The following is a 12,427-nucleotide window of genomic DNA, read 5'->3' as shown; positions in this document are numbered from 1 at the left end:
ACTGTAGCTGTCTTCAGACACACCAGAAGAGGACATCAGAATCCATTACAAATGGTTGTGAGCCACCATGTGGTTGCTGAGATTTGAATTCAGGACCTCCAGAAGAGCAGTCAGAGCTATCTCTCCAGCCTGCTTAGGGTAATTTTTATTTATTTGCCCACTAATCAGAAGAAGTTCCACCTGGAGGAAGTTCTCAGAGCTCTAGGCTTCTGACTGCTCCCCCCTCACACCTGAGTTCAGTCTAGGGTCAGTTCATTAATGGGATGAGCTATTCTTGTCAGGACCCGCATGTTTTAAGGTTTATGAAACAATGGTTTTTGTACTAATGTAGTCTTGTCTTCTGAAAATCCCTGGGTCAGGATGCAGAATACCACTAAGTGACACAAAGTATCAGCCTGTAAGATGCTTGAGTGGGCTTTATGACTGTCATTAACCTCAGAGCTGGACACAAGCCCCACCTTGTTCTGAAACAGCCACCACAGCCATGCATCCTCGGAGCTCACTCACCGTCCTCCGCTCTGCCACCGATGTTTTTTTCCCTCCCTCAGATGAGTTATATAACTTTAGGTTTCTATGATCAAATCCAAGGAGCTGGAGAAATAGCTGAGTGACAGACCATGTTGTCCGTCCTATCCCAGCTCTGTACAAACAGCAACAAAGACTCGAAAGCCTCACCCCTCACTCTTTCTCACCCCTAGCTCCCATAACCAACGTTTGATCCTCAACACCAAATCAACTGGGTGTGGTAGCACATGTTTGTAATCCCTGTGTGGGGGAGGTGGAGGCTCCCCACCCCCCACGGCTGGGGTTCCCAAGGTCCCGGGTGTCCAGTTGCCACTGGAAAGTATATGTCTTAGTCAGGGTTTCTATTCCTGCACAAACATCATGACCAAGAAGCAAGTTGGGGAGGAAAGGGTTTATTCAGCTTACACTTCCACATTGCTGTTCATCACTGAAGGAAGTCAGGACTGGAACTCAAGCAGGTCAGGAAGCAGGAGCTGATACAGAGACCATGGAGGGATGGTACTCACTGGTTTGCTCCTCCTGGCTTTCTCAGCCTGCTTTCTTATAGAACCCAGGTCTACCAGCCCAGGGATGGCACCACCCACGATGGGCTGAGCCCTCCCCCCTTGATCACTAGTTGAGAAAATGCTTTACAGCTGGATCTCATGGAGGCATTTCCTCAACTGAGGCTCTTTCTCTGTCAAGTTGACACAAAACCAACCAGTACAGAGTTCATGGGCCTGTGACAAGGAGTCTGGGTCCCAGGGTTTTCAGACTCCTGGACATCCAGATGCTGCTGGAGGTCAGGGAGGAACAGAGAACAGAGGTGCCTGCGGGCTGAGAATGAGCCTGAGGCGTGGGGGTGGGGGAGTCTGGCTTAGATCATCAGCAAAAGTCCTCTTAGCTCACTGGTGGAAGTCCAAGTCAGTAGCTTGGTGGTTGTCTGGGGGTATAGAGGGGTCTTCTGGGGGAGGCTTAGGCAGCATAGTTTTGTAGGTAAAGTTCTCTATGCTCCCCATGGTGGTTCTTGATGAAAGAGACAGTCCTTGGTTCCAAACTGTTCATCGTGGAAAATGGCGCATACCATTCCTCAGGGTGGACCAGAGATTAAATGCCTTTTGCAGGGAGGAGTGTCTGGGAAGGGAAGTTTACTGGCTAAGCCCTTAGGGCCTCTAGATACCTCATTAGCATTTAGAATTCTGTTCTGGGCTACCAGACCACAGGTCACATTTCCTATGTGGGAGGTGTGGCACGTGCTCCAGGACAGGAATCTGGTAGGGAGCAGGGAGCCACCTACCATCTCAGTGGGTGCCTGGGTAGCCCGCTCTGAACCTGCTCAACCTTTACAAGTTTCCTGGCCGGATCCAATTCATGCCCCCCCCCCCCCCCCACTTTTCTTAGAGACAAGGTTTCTCAGTGTAAACCTGGCTGTCCTGGAACTAGCTTTGTAAACCAGGCTAGCCTTGAACTCACAGAGATCCATCTGCCTCTGGAGCTTCGGAACTAAGGGCATGTACCACCACCACTCAACCGGAGTCACTGTTTCAATGGAAGGCCTTCGGGTTGCAATAAAAGCCTTGCCTCAAGTTTGCCTGGCAGTGCAGGCCTGGATCCCACCACTCAGGAGGCTGAGGCAGGAAGATGGTGAGTTAAAGACCTGTCTGGGCTAGAGAGTAAATTTAAGGCCAGCGTGAATAACTTAGCAAGATCCTGCCTCAAAACAAGTAATTATCACTAGATCTGGGGTTGTGGCACAGTGGTCTAATACGCACAAAATCTTGGGTTCCATTCCAGCACCTTCTCCCCAAAACTCGGAAGAAAAGTAGTCACCAAAATGGGAGAGAGGGATACTTCAGGACTTAAAGGTCAGCTGGACCAGATCAGCAGACCTTCAGCCCCTGAAACAAGACCCCAGTCAGTGGTGGAGAGATAAATTTCTGGAGTTGGCGGTCCCCAGATTAGGGGAGGAGCAGAAAGTATTGTGTCTTTTCCTCTTTTGAGCAGACACAAGGATTCCCAAATGAAGGACTCTCCCAGCAAGTGGAGCGCCTTTCAGAGAGACCAGCATTATTGCCCAGTGGGATTGGGTAGGATTTTCATACCTCTGTCAGTGAATTAGGGAAGGATGGCAGGCAGCGACCACACTAGGATCAACATGCACAGCAGGGATGTGGATGGAGGGCCAGCCCTAGCTTTAGCTCTTGAGTCTTATAGATACTGTTGCCATATTTTACCAACTTTGCCAAGAACAAATAAGCATCATTGTTTTTATCACTGACAAGAAAAGAAAAGTTACCGATTAAATATATGGTGTGCAAGAGCCAATGAGGTAACCCAGTGGGCAAAGTAAAGGCACTTGCTGTCAAATGCTGAGGGTGTGAGTTTGATCCCTGGGTCCCATACTAAAGGAGTGAGCAAACTCTCCAGGTTATCCTCTGATCTCCATAGACCCATTCTGAGACGAAACCTCCCAATAAACAAATGACACAATTAAAAAAATATATATGGCATACCACCTACCATAAGAAGCCAATCTCGGAGTGTAAAAAACTATGCTTCATAGAATCAATTAGCTATGGAATAGCCCCACTTTGCAGATGAAAACATCAAGGCAGTAAGAGTTAATGTTTTGCCCCAAATCACACAGCTATGAACCAGATTTCAAACTTGGGCCATCAAACCTCAAAGCCCGGTTCTGAACTGACTGTTGAATAGTCTACTGAGTGTCGTTAGACAGGCTGGACTTTTGACTGTGGAGTGGAGTTTTGGGGTGTCCATCCTAGGCATCTGTGATGGGCAGTCATATGTTTGTCCTGCGGAACCCATCAGAGCTGGTGGGACTAGAATGGTGAAGAACATCCCAGGAGGACTTGGAGTGTAGGTACTAGCTAAGGCCACAGGGTGGAAAGGGGTCTGACTGAGACAGAGGGCAAACACTGGGAAACCTAGAGGGGTGTGGACAGACAATCAAGGGGCAGGCCACCTAAGAAACACGGCCACCCCATCTCCAAGTTCTCTGAGTGGCAGAGACTGGGTACCAGGCGACTAACCCATCAGGTGCCATATGCCTGTCCCTGTCAACCCATTCTGGAGGATCCTCCTGTGGTCTGGAGGAGATCACCCACCAACCCCACCCAAGCTGCTGGTGCTCACCTGGAAGTCAGCAGAGAAGCTGACATCTGACCCATGCTCTACCTGGAATTTCTCTTCACTTATTGTTTCCCAGTGGGTTTCATCCAATGTTAGAAGTGGACACTTGTCCATATGTCAGATCCGGGAACGCTTGTTGCCTAGAGGGCTGGTGGGATAGTCTCTGGGAAGGGCATTGTATTACTATGCCCAATTTCCAATCTAATTTAAATCTACTCAAAGAGAAGAAACTACAAAGAGACCTCGTAGGTGGGTGGCCAATGATTGGTAAAAGATTCCAGTATTTCCTTCAAGTTTCTTACCAGCCCACAAAAACACCCAATCTTCAAATATTCTGTCGAGAGATACTTAGTGATCACTTCATACACTTGATGGCCTGGGTGACAACTGGGCTCCACAGAGCCATCTGGTACATTTCTGGTTTCCCCTGTCTTCAGCCCTGGCTATTTGGGAAACAAAGCGAGGGCCCCCATTTGCTCACGCCCCTGCCCTTCGAGGGGCCCCAGCTGTGTTGGCAGAAACTCCCTTTATTTTTCTAGAATGGCGACACATCTCTGAATGTCTCTGCTCTTATTTTTATTGATCTCTTGGTGCTTTTTTTTTTTTTTTAATGACCAGAAATAAGAAATCTAATTTGATTAGGGGCCAATTTGGTTAGCGTTGACCAGGCACAGTTAGAGTGGCCAACCCTTGTCTTATCATCACCTCACCCAGCTGTCAACTGCCGCTGTCCTTCAGCTGAGATGGAGTGGGGGTGGGGTTAATAAAAAATACGGAGTTCTGCCAGAGCTGGGAGCCATTTACCTGTAGGTGTTTGGGGCCTTCTGTCCTCTCAGGAGGTGGGAAGAGATGTTATGTGCTAAATTTGTAGTCAGTAACAGCTTGAGTTCTTGAGTCTTTTGTTTCATGTCACAGAACCCCCAGGAAACATCACTGACCTCCCCAAGCCACCATTCCCTCACACATAAAAATGCGTGTATTAATTGGAAACCCTTGGGACTGGAGGGTTCACCTCAGTTCGTAGACTGCTTGTCTAGCTCTTGAGGGCTTTAGCACAGACCAGCTCCCGGCTGAGTGGTGGAGGCTCACACCTCTAATCTTAGTAATTGGATGGCAGAGACAGTCGGATCTTTGAGTTCCTGGACAGCCAGGGCGGTACAGAGAAACTGTATTACCTCTCTAACCCCCAGTCCGCCAGCTAGCTCTGCCTTCCAGAACCCGAAACCAATGTCCTGTGTCTTCCGAAAGCCCAGTGTTCCTTTATGGCTCAGGCATTTTCTAGAATCCAACATAGTCACTAAGTCTTTATTCTGCACAACAGCAATGGGCAGAAGCAATGACCTGCCAGTCTCTGCCAGTCTCTATCATTTTATGACTTACTTATCACCTTAAATTAAGACACTGCCATTTTTTAAAAAATTGCTAATTGGTTATTGATTAACCAATGAATTTTCTGGCTTTGGTCAAGTGATCAGTTCTGTCCTCACACCTCCAGCCTCATTCCCACCTTTGGCTGCAACTCTGTGTTCTTCTGAGTCTGATCTCTGCAGTGTGACAGGGGCTGGGGGTGTGTGTCTTATCCACCCTGATCTCTGCAGTGTGACAGGGGCTGGGGGGTGTGTGTCTTATCCACCCAGGTCTCATCTATTCTGGCTCAGGAAACAATGACTGGTGAATGCAGTTTAGGAAATGGAGAGGGTGTTATTATCCACCCACGTATTTATTTATTTATTTATTTATTTTCACCCCCCCCCTTTAAATGGGACAGGTAGGGTCTCATCTTTTACTCATAGCTCACCTTGAACTTCCTATGTCGACCGATCTACTATTGAACTCACGGAGATCTGACTACTGTCTTTGCCTCTTGAATGCTGGGATTAAGGGCATGCACCAACACTTTGGGTTTATTTTTTTTAACTATGTGTATTTGTGTGGGGGTGGGGCATATGTGTGCAGGTGCTTGTGAAGGTCAGAAGTTACAATCAGCTGTGAGCAGCCGGATTGTGGGTGCTGGAGACAAAGCTCCTCTGGTCCTTTGGAAGAGCAAGCACTTACTCCCCTTGCTCAATCCTGTGTATTCATGTCTAGGAAAGGGGCCTTAGATAGTAAGGTTTTCACCTCTTTAGAGTATGGTGAATAGGACTATCTTCTGACGTAACTTCCACCATCCCGAGGTGTTCTGCTGGACCTGCTCAAAGAGATTATCACAACTGGGCCTGTAGATGGTTCACCTTCCCCAGAGGAGAGGGTGGGGCATACTACTCACCCATAGAAACCAAGTGAATACAATTCGCTCTAAAAGCACAAGGTTTTCAGGGAAGGGCTTAAGGACTTGGAGGGCAAGGATGGGGTGGGGGGTAGGGATTTCCATCCTTACTGTTGGCATTCCTTCTATGCTCCACCCAACAGTTACCTAGCAACAGCGGGGTAGGCCTGGCTTTCTATGAAAGGGACTGTTTGGTCTCTCTGACTCTCTGATCCCCTTCACTCACTTCCTCCCTCCCCTCCCTTTCCCTCTCCCTCTCCCCTCCCTCTTCCCCTCCCCTCTCCCTTCTCCTTCCCCCTCCCTCTCCCCTCCCTCTCCTCTCCCCCTCTTTCTCCCTCCCTCCCTGCCTCTACCCACTCTTAACTCCCTTCCCATTCCCCCAAATAAACTATTCTATACAAACCTGTATGGCTGGTACCTGGGGGTGGGGGGAGGGATGTCTCAGTATGGGCCCACTGAGGTACTCCCTCCCACCACACCATCCCGTGCTCTATAAAACATATCCTTGGTTTTATAAAACACATCACTTACTGTGTGCTGACCTCCCAGAGTGGCTACTCTAAAGTCACCTGTGCTCCTACACATAGCGCCTTGCTCAGTGCTCTGCAAGTAAGGCTCACAATTTCATTGGCTCCCCCAGGGTGATCTTTGGTGGGATCATAGTTCAGTTTGTCCTTGGGACCTTTGGAGAAGAGCCCATAGTTTTTAAAATCTCCCTAGAGAAGGCATTTTAGCAACAGGCATTTCTCACTAGACTCTTAAGGTCCCTAAAGCTGGGAACAAACCTGTGTTGCTCACCATTAAACTCCCAGCACAGTACCTGGAACATAGTAGGTGCTCAAAAATATTGTTGGGGCTGGGACTGTAGCTCAGCATTCTGTGCACAAAAGCCTGAGTTGCATTTGCATCCCAAGTGTGTGTGAGTGTGTGTGTGTGTGTGTGTGTGTGTGTGTATGTAGGAGTGTGTGTGTGTATATGTGTGAGTGAGTACCCTCGTGTGTGTATGTTTGCACGTACATGTGTGAGTGAGTGTGTGTGTGTGTGTGAGTGCGCGCGTGTATAAGAACAAGCTGCTTTCAGTTCAAAGAGAGTTGTGACAGAGCCAGGCCAAGACCCAGAGGTCCTACAGCCCCATTCCCATCTGCAAACCCAGAGCCAGCCTTTCAAGGGTTGGCTGACTTCAGCCAACCCCTGTTCTTTGAAGAAAAAGCGCCCCGCCTCCCTCTCTTGGCCCTGCATTGTCACAGCTTGAAATATTCTTTTGATTATGAGAACATTTCCCATTAAGTGTGCGATTCCAGCTCCTCCCCACCCCCACCCCTCAGTATTTATGACCCCATAACTTTGGGTCTGTCACAACCTGTGCTGCAAGAGCGGATAGGAGTGCGGTGAAAGAATCCCCTGAATGTCCTGGTGAGAGGCTGTCAAGTTGCCCCACCTCACCAGCCATCCCCAGGGGATGGGGGTATATAAATCAAAGCCTCCCTTAATTAAGTAAAACATTTTAAGGAAAAAAAAAAACAAATTAATTACCACTTCATGGCACCGCCCCCCCTGATTACCCAATTGGTTCACATTCCATAAACCTCGCCTGAATTTAGAACTAATTGTTGCTCTTTGGGTTAGTTTACGCCAGAGAGCTTCTGAAGTGTGTTGTGCAGGAAACCTCCTCCTTCCAAAATAATGTCAGTTGCTGTAGAATTAATTTTTTAAAAAAAATTATGGTTGTTTTGTTTTTCAGGCGGAAAACACAGGTTGTGTGAAATTGGAACTGAAGAAGTATCAACAGCATTGGTGTGGGGCCTTGATCTGGCCAAGTTCCTGATTTGCTGTGTGACTTTTAACAGGAACTGGATGTCTCTGTTCTCTTCTGCCAGGCCCACCCTTCCCCTCCCAGCCTATAGCACCAATGGGAAGTGAGAGTCCTACGTGAGCCTCCCTATGTCCAGATTTTTTTTTTTTTTCTTAAATATGGTGCTAAGGATTTCAGGGCCTCCTGTATTTTGTGACTGAGCTGCGTGCCCAGTTCTTTAGCAGTAATTCTAGAACCTTTTTTTCTCAGACTAAAATTTAAAAAAATAGATGATTCTTATCGACTCCTGGTTTTGGTATCTAGTTTAGCAGTTGTGGGGTTCTGAGAAACTGCCAAATGTCAATATATCTGTGAGTCTAATATATATGTGTGTGTGTGTGTGTGTGTGTGTATGATGATGATGATGATGATGATGATGATTTAGCTTTCAAGTAGAACTCTTGAGTTCCAACCAGAGCACGGATGAGTCCCTATAGGAAGGGATTGATCACATCCCTCCCTCAGGTTTTCCTTGCTGTTTAATCTCCATCCTTTAATCCCCACCAGGTTCCTGGAGGATGAGTGCTCTCAGGATCAGCAGCCATCTGTTTCCCTTAGCGTTTGCCTGGACTCCTGGAAGGCCAGGGAAGAGACATGAGCTCATCAGCCAAGGAGTACCTGCTCCTCCAGGTCATGTAAGATGGTGGCCAGAGTGATAACTCTTCTTTTTAAAGGATTTCTTTATTTATGGTATGATGTTATGTATTATATTTATTTTATATATTATATTATATAATGTTATATATAATATATAAAATGCAGTGAAGGTGTGTTATCCCAGGGGGAATTCGAAGGCGCTGAGATGGAGAGGGTGGTTGGGAGAGGGAGCACCTTCATGGAGACAAGTGGAGGGGGAAGAGGGAGGGAAGTTGGAGGAAAAGGGAAAACATTTGAAATATAAATACAGAGAATATCCAGTGAAAATTTTTTTAAAGATTTATTTTTTTTATTATATATAAGTACACTGTAGCTGTCCTCAGACACACCAGAAGAGGGCATCAGATCCTATTACAGATGGTTGTGAGCCACCATGTGGTTGCTGGGATTTGAACTCAGGACCTCTGGAAGAGCAGCCGGTGCTCTTAACCGCTGAGCCATCTCTCCAGCCTATGATGGCTATTCTTGATTGTCAACTTTGCTACATCTGGAATTAACTAAAACCCAAGGTGCCTCGTACACCAGAGAGGGATTTTGTTTGTTTGTTTGTTTGTTTTGGCTCTTAATGAAATCATCTGAAGTAGGCAGACACACTTTTAATCCAGATTTTTTGAGGTGGGAAGATCCACCTTTAATGTGGGTTCCACCTTCTGCTGGCAACAAATATAAAAGAAATGGAGACGGAAGCACTCTCTTCCCCTGCCTGCCTTTGCTCTTGCTGGCAAGCCCATTCCTTCCCTGCGTTAGAGCCGACTTCTTTGGAATTCTGGTGTATACTGAAGGCTGAGACATCCAGTCTCAGGAACTAAACAACCACTAGATTCTTGGACCTTCTGTTGGTAGACAACCATTGTCAGACTAACTGGACCATAATGTGTAACATGCTACTTGAATATATGTAATATATAGAATGAATATGAATACATGTAGAACACATATGTTTATTGTTACATGTTTATATATATTCATTCTGTAAGTTTTGTTCCTCTACAGCACCCTCACTGATACATGTGGAGTGATCTGGATGCCCTCTTTGGATGTCAGTTGGTAAAGTGAGAACCTAGCCCTGGGCTCCATCCTCAGAACCCCATAAATCAAGTGAGGTGCACACTTTTAATCATTCACCTCAAGCCAGAGAAAATCAGTGCAGAGGGCCAGTAGGAAGAGAGGCAGGCTAGAGCGGATACTGACTGTCCCCTCAGACATGCCTTACAATCAATACCAGAAGCTTCACAGCCATGGATGCTGAGGGTCCTGTGGCGGTCCAAGGCAGCAGGCATGGGGCTCTGGAACCCAGAATGTTAAAGGTCTGTAGTCACTTGAAGACCGATAGTTGTTGGTGTCTAAGTGTATGTTCCTCTTCCAGGGAGGACTGACAGGGAGGACTGACAGGGAGGACTGATGGCCTGAACTTCAGTTGACTATACACACAGTGAGAACATTACAGTGTCATGGGAGTTCACTGTGTGTGGATCACTGTGCCAAACAAATCCCAAACAACCGAGTCTTGATGACTCTTCATAATGGTCATGGGCCACCTTCATTACACAGATATGGAATTGAGGCTCAGGGGGAATACGCCTCATAGCTGGTAAGCTTCATCCCTGAGACTTAAACCGTTGGAATTTTCTAGAGAAAAACTTTGACAGTGTGTGACAGTCAGCTTTCTGTGACTGTAACAAATGCCTTGGATAAGTCAACCTACAAGAAAGAAAGATTTGTTTTGGCTCACAGTTTTATAGGTTTAAATGGTGATAAATTGGCCCCATTGTTTGGGGCTGTGGCAATATAGTCCCCACCACAACAGGAATGTGTGGCATGTGGGTGGCCACTCACCTATCTCAGCAGGATACAAAGAGAGGAGAAAGCTGGAGTTCTCTAAATGTATGTCCTCATGGCCCCAGTGACTTCAAATCTCCCACTAAGACCACCTCTTAAAGATTTTATCACTTCCAGTAGTGACACCTCAGGGACCAAGCCTTTAACAAATGAATCTTTGAAGGACATGTACCCGAAACCTGAGAACCATTTGACTCAACTCCCCCAACATCCCCCCAAAACATTACACCGACTATATAATTGTTTCTTCCAGAGAGGGGAGGGCTGGGGCTTAGTTATCCTGGGGCTTGGCACAGAGCAGGTTCTCATTTTGCTGAACTTTTCTTGGATACCACACTTGAGCTTCTAATTCTGCTCCCGACTACTTCCCCTCCAGGAATTGGCAGGTTGGCAGTTACCAAAGAAACATCTCCAGCCAATCAATAAATAATAATGTTGGAGAATTTAAAATAAGAATCTGGATTATTAAAGTTACAAATCTTTGGTCTTTATGCCTTCAATAAAACATGCATCTATTAATAATGGATACTGGCTCGGGCCTGTTTGGCTGAAAGGGGGAATGGCCAGTCGAAAGATGCGAATATTTTTTCTCTTTACCCAGCTTGGTTGCCAAAGTACTGCTTCACTGACAAACTGTTTGTCATTTGAAAAGTTTAAAAATTTTTAACAGCACAAAAGGGAAACTGGAGAGCAAATGTTCAGCCTGTTAACATTCAGGGCCGTTCTTAAGGTGTTCCTCTCCACGGACCTGCCTTCCCTGGCTTCTCTCTAATGCTCTCCTGTTTACTTTTTTCTCCCCTCCAAATTTCCTCTCTCCTCTCCTCCCCTTCACTTCCAGTATGTGCAAAGCCCTGATTCCGTGTCCAGCACTTCATAAGCCAGGTGTGGCGGGGAAGGGGAGAGGAAGAGCATCAGAACTGTAAAGTCATTTTCAACTAAATAGTGAGTTCAAAGCCAGCCTGGGCTACATAAAAACAATCTTGACCTCATCTTTCCTTCTTTCCTTCCTCCTCCTTCCTCCCTCCCTCTCTCCCTCCCTCCCTCTCTCTCTCTCTCTCATTCTCTCTCTCTCTGTGTGTGTGTGTGTGTGTGTGTGTGTGTGTGTGTTGAGAAACCAGATAGTCTCTGTTTTGTTCCTAGAGGCCATTTTGAGTCTGTAGCCAAGTTAAGTTTTTGTTTACTATCAAACTTGAGTCTCTGTTTCTCAGAGCTGAGTTGAGCCCTACCCCATTAATGGAGCCACCTGTTCTCTGGAATGTTCGTGCCCTTTGTTCTGTGACCCACTTTCCTTAATTGCCTAGTCTTGCTTCTGTAACCATGCTTATGTGAAAAGTCCCCCCACCCTATGTTCTTTGCCTTATAAAAAGGACTTGTGAAATTAGGTCAGGGCTGGTCTCATGACCTTGGCCTCAGGGGGAGACAGCTGCTAGGTTTAGCTTTGATGTGTACACAAAAACCTTGCTTTCATTCAGCCATAGTATGGGTTGGTTGGTGGTCTTTCTCCTTGAATCTGTGGGATTCTCTCTCTCTCTCTCTCTCTCTCTCTCTCTCTCTCTCTGTGTGTGTGTGTGTGTGTGTGTGTGTTATGCACGAATGTGTGTGTGTGCTGGGAGGTAGATCAGTTGATGAAGGGCCTGATGCCTAGGCTGACGTGGTCATGCACATTAGAGTCAGTGCTGAGCAGCAGAGACAGGCAGAGTTCCAGAATCAGTCTAGTCAGAGAGTACATGGTTCAGTGAGAGATTTTTGTCTCTAAGGATATGGTGGAAAGGAATAAGGACAGTGGAAGATATCTGCTATTGACCTCTGACCTCCACATGCATACATGTGCATGCATGTGTATACACAGCACATAAACACACACTCGTACATTACTCCCCCAAAAATTGGGGGAAAAAAGACTTGAGGGTGAAAAGCTTGCATAATTTAGACCTTGAATGTCCCTGAAGGCCTGTGTTTTAAAGGCTTTCCTCTGTCCATTAGCAAACAGAACCTTCCTGTTGCCCTTAGCTCATGTCTCTTGGTAACTCACACATAGCCGTGTGCCTTCTGGTTTGTCGATGCTTTGGCCAGCCAATACTTAATCACAGCCATGAAGCTCCAACAATGTGACCCATCAGAAGGGACTGTCTGCAAAGATCACAAGTTGTCTGTTTTCC

Source organism: Micromys minutus, assembly GCF_963924665.1.
Source record: "Micromys minutus genome assembly, chromosome: 11".
Lineage (NCBI taxonomy): Eukaryota > Metazoa > Chordata > Mammalia > Rodentia > Muridae > Micromys > Micromys minutus.
Note: the sequence above shows the minus strand (reverse complement) of the source record.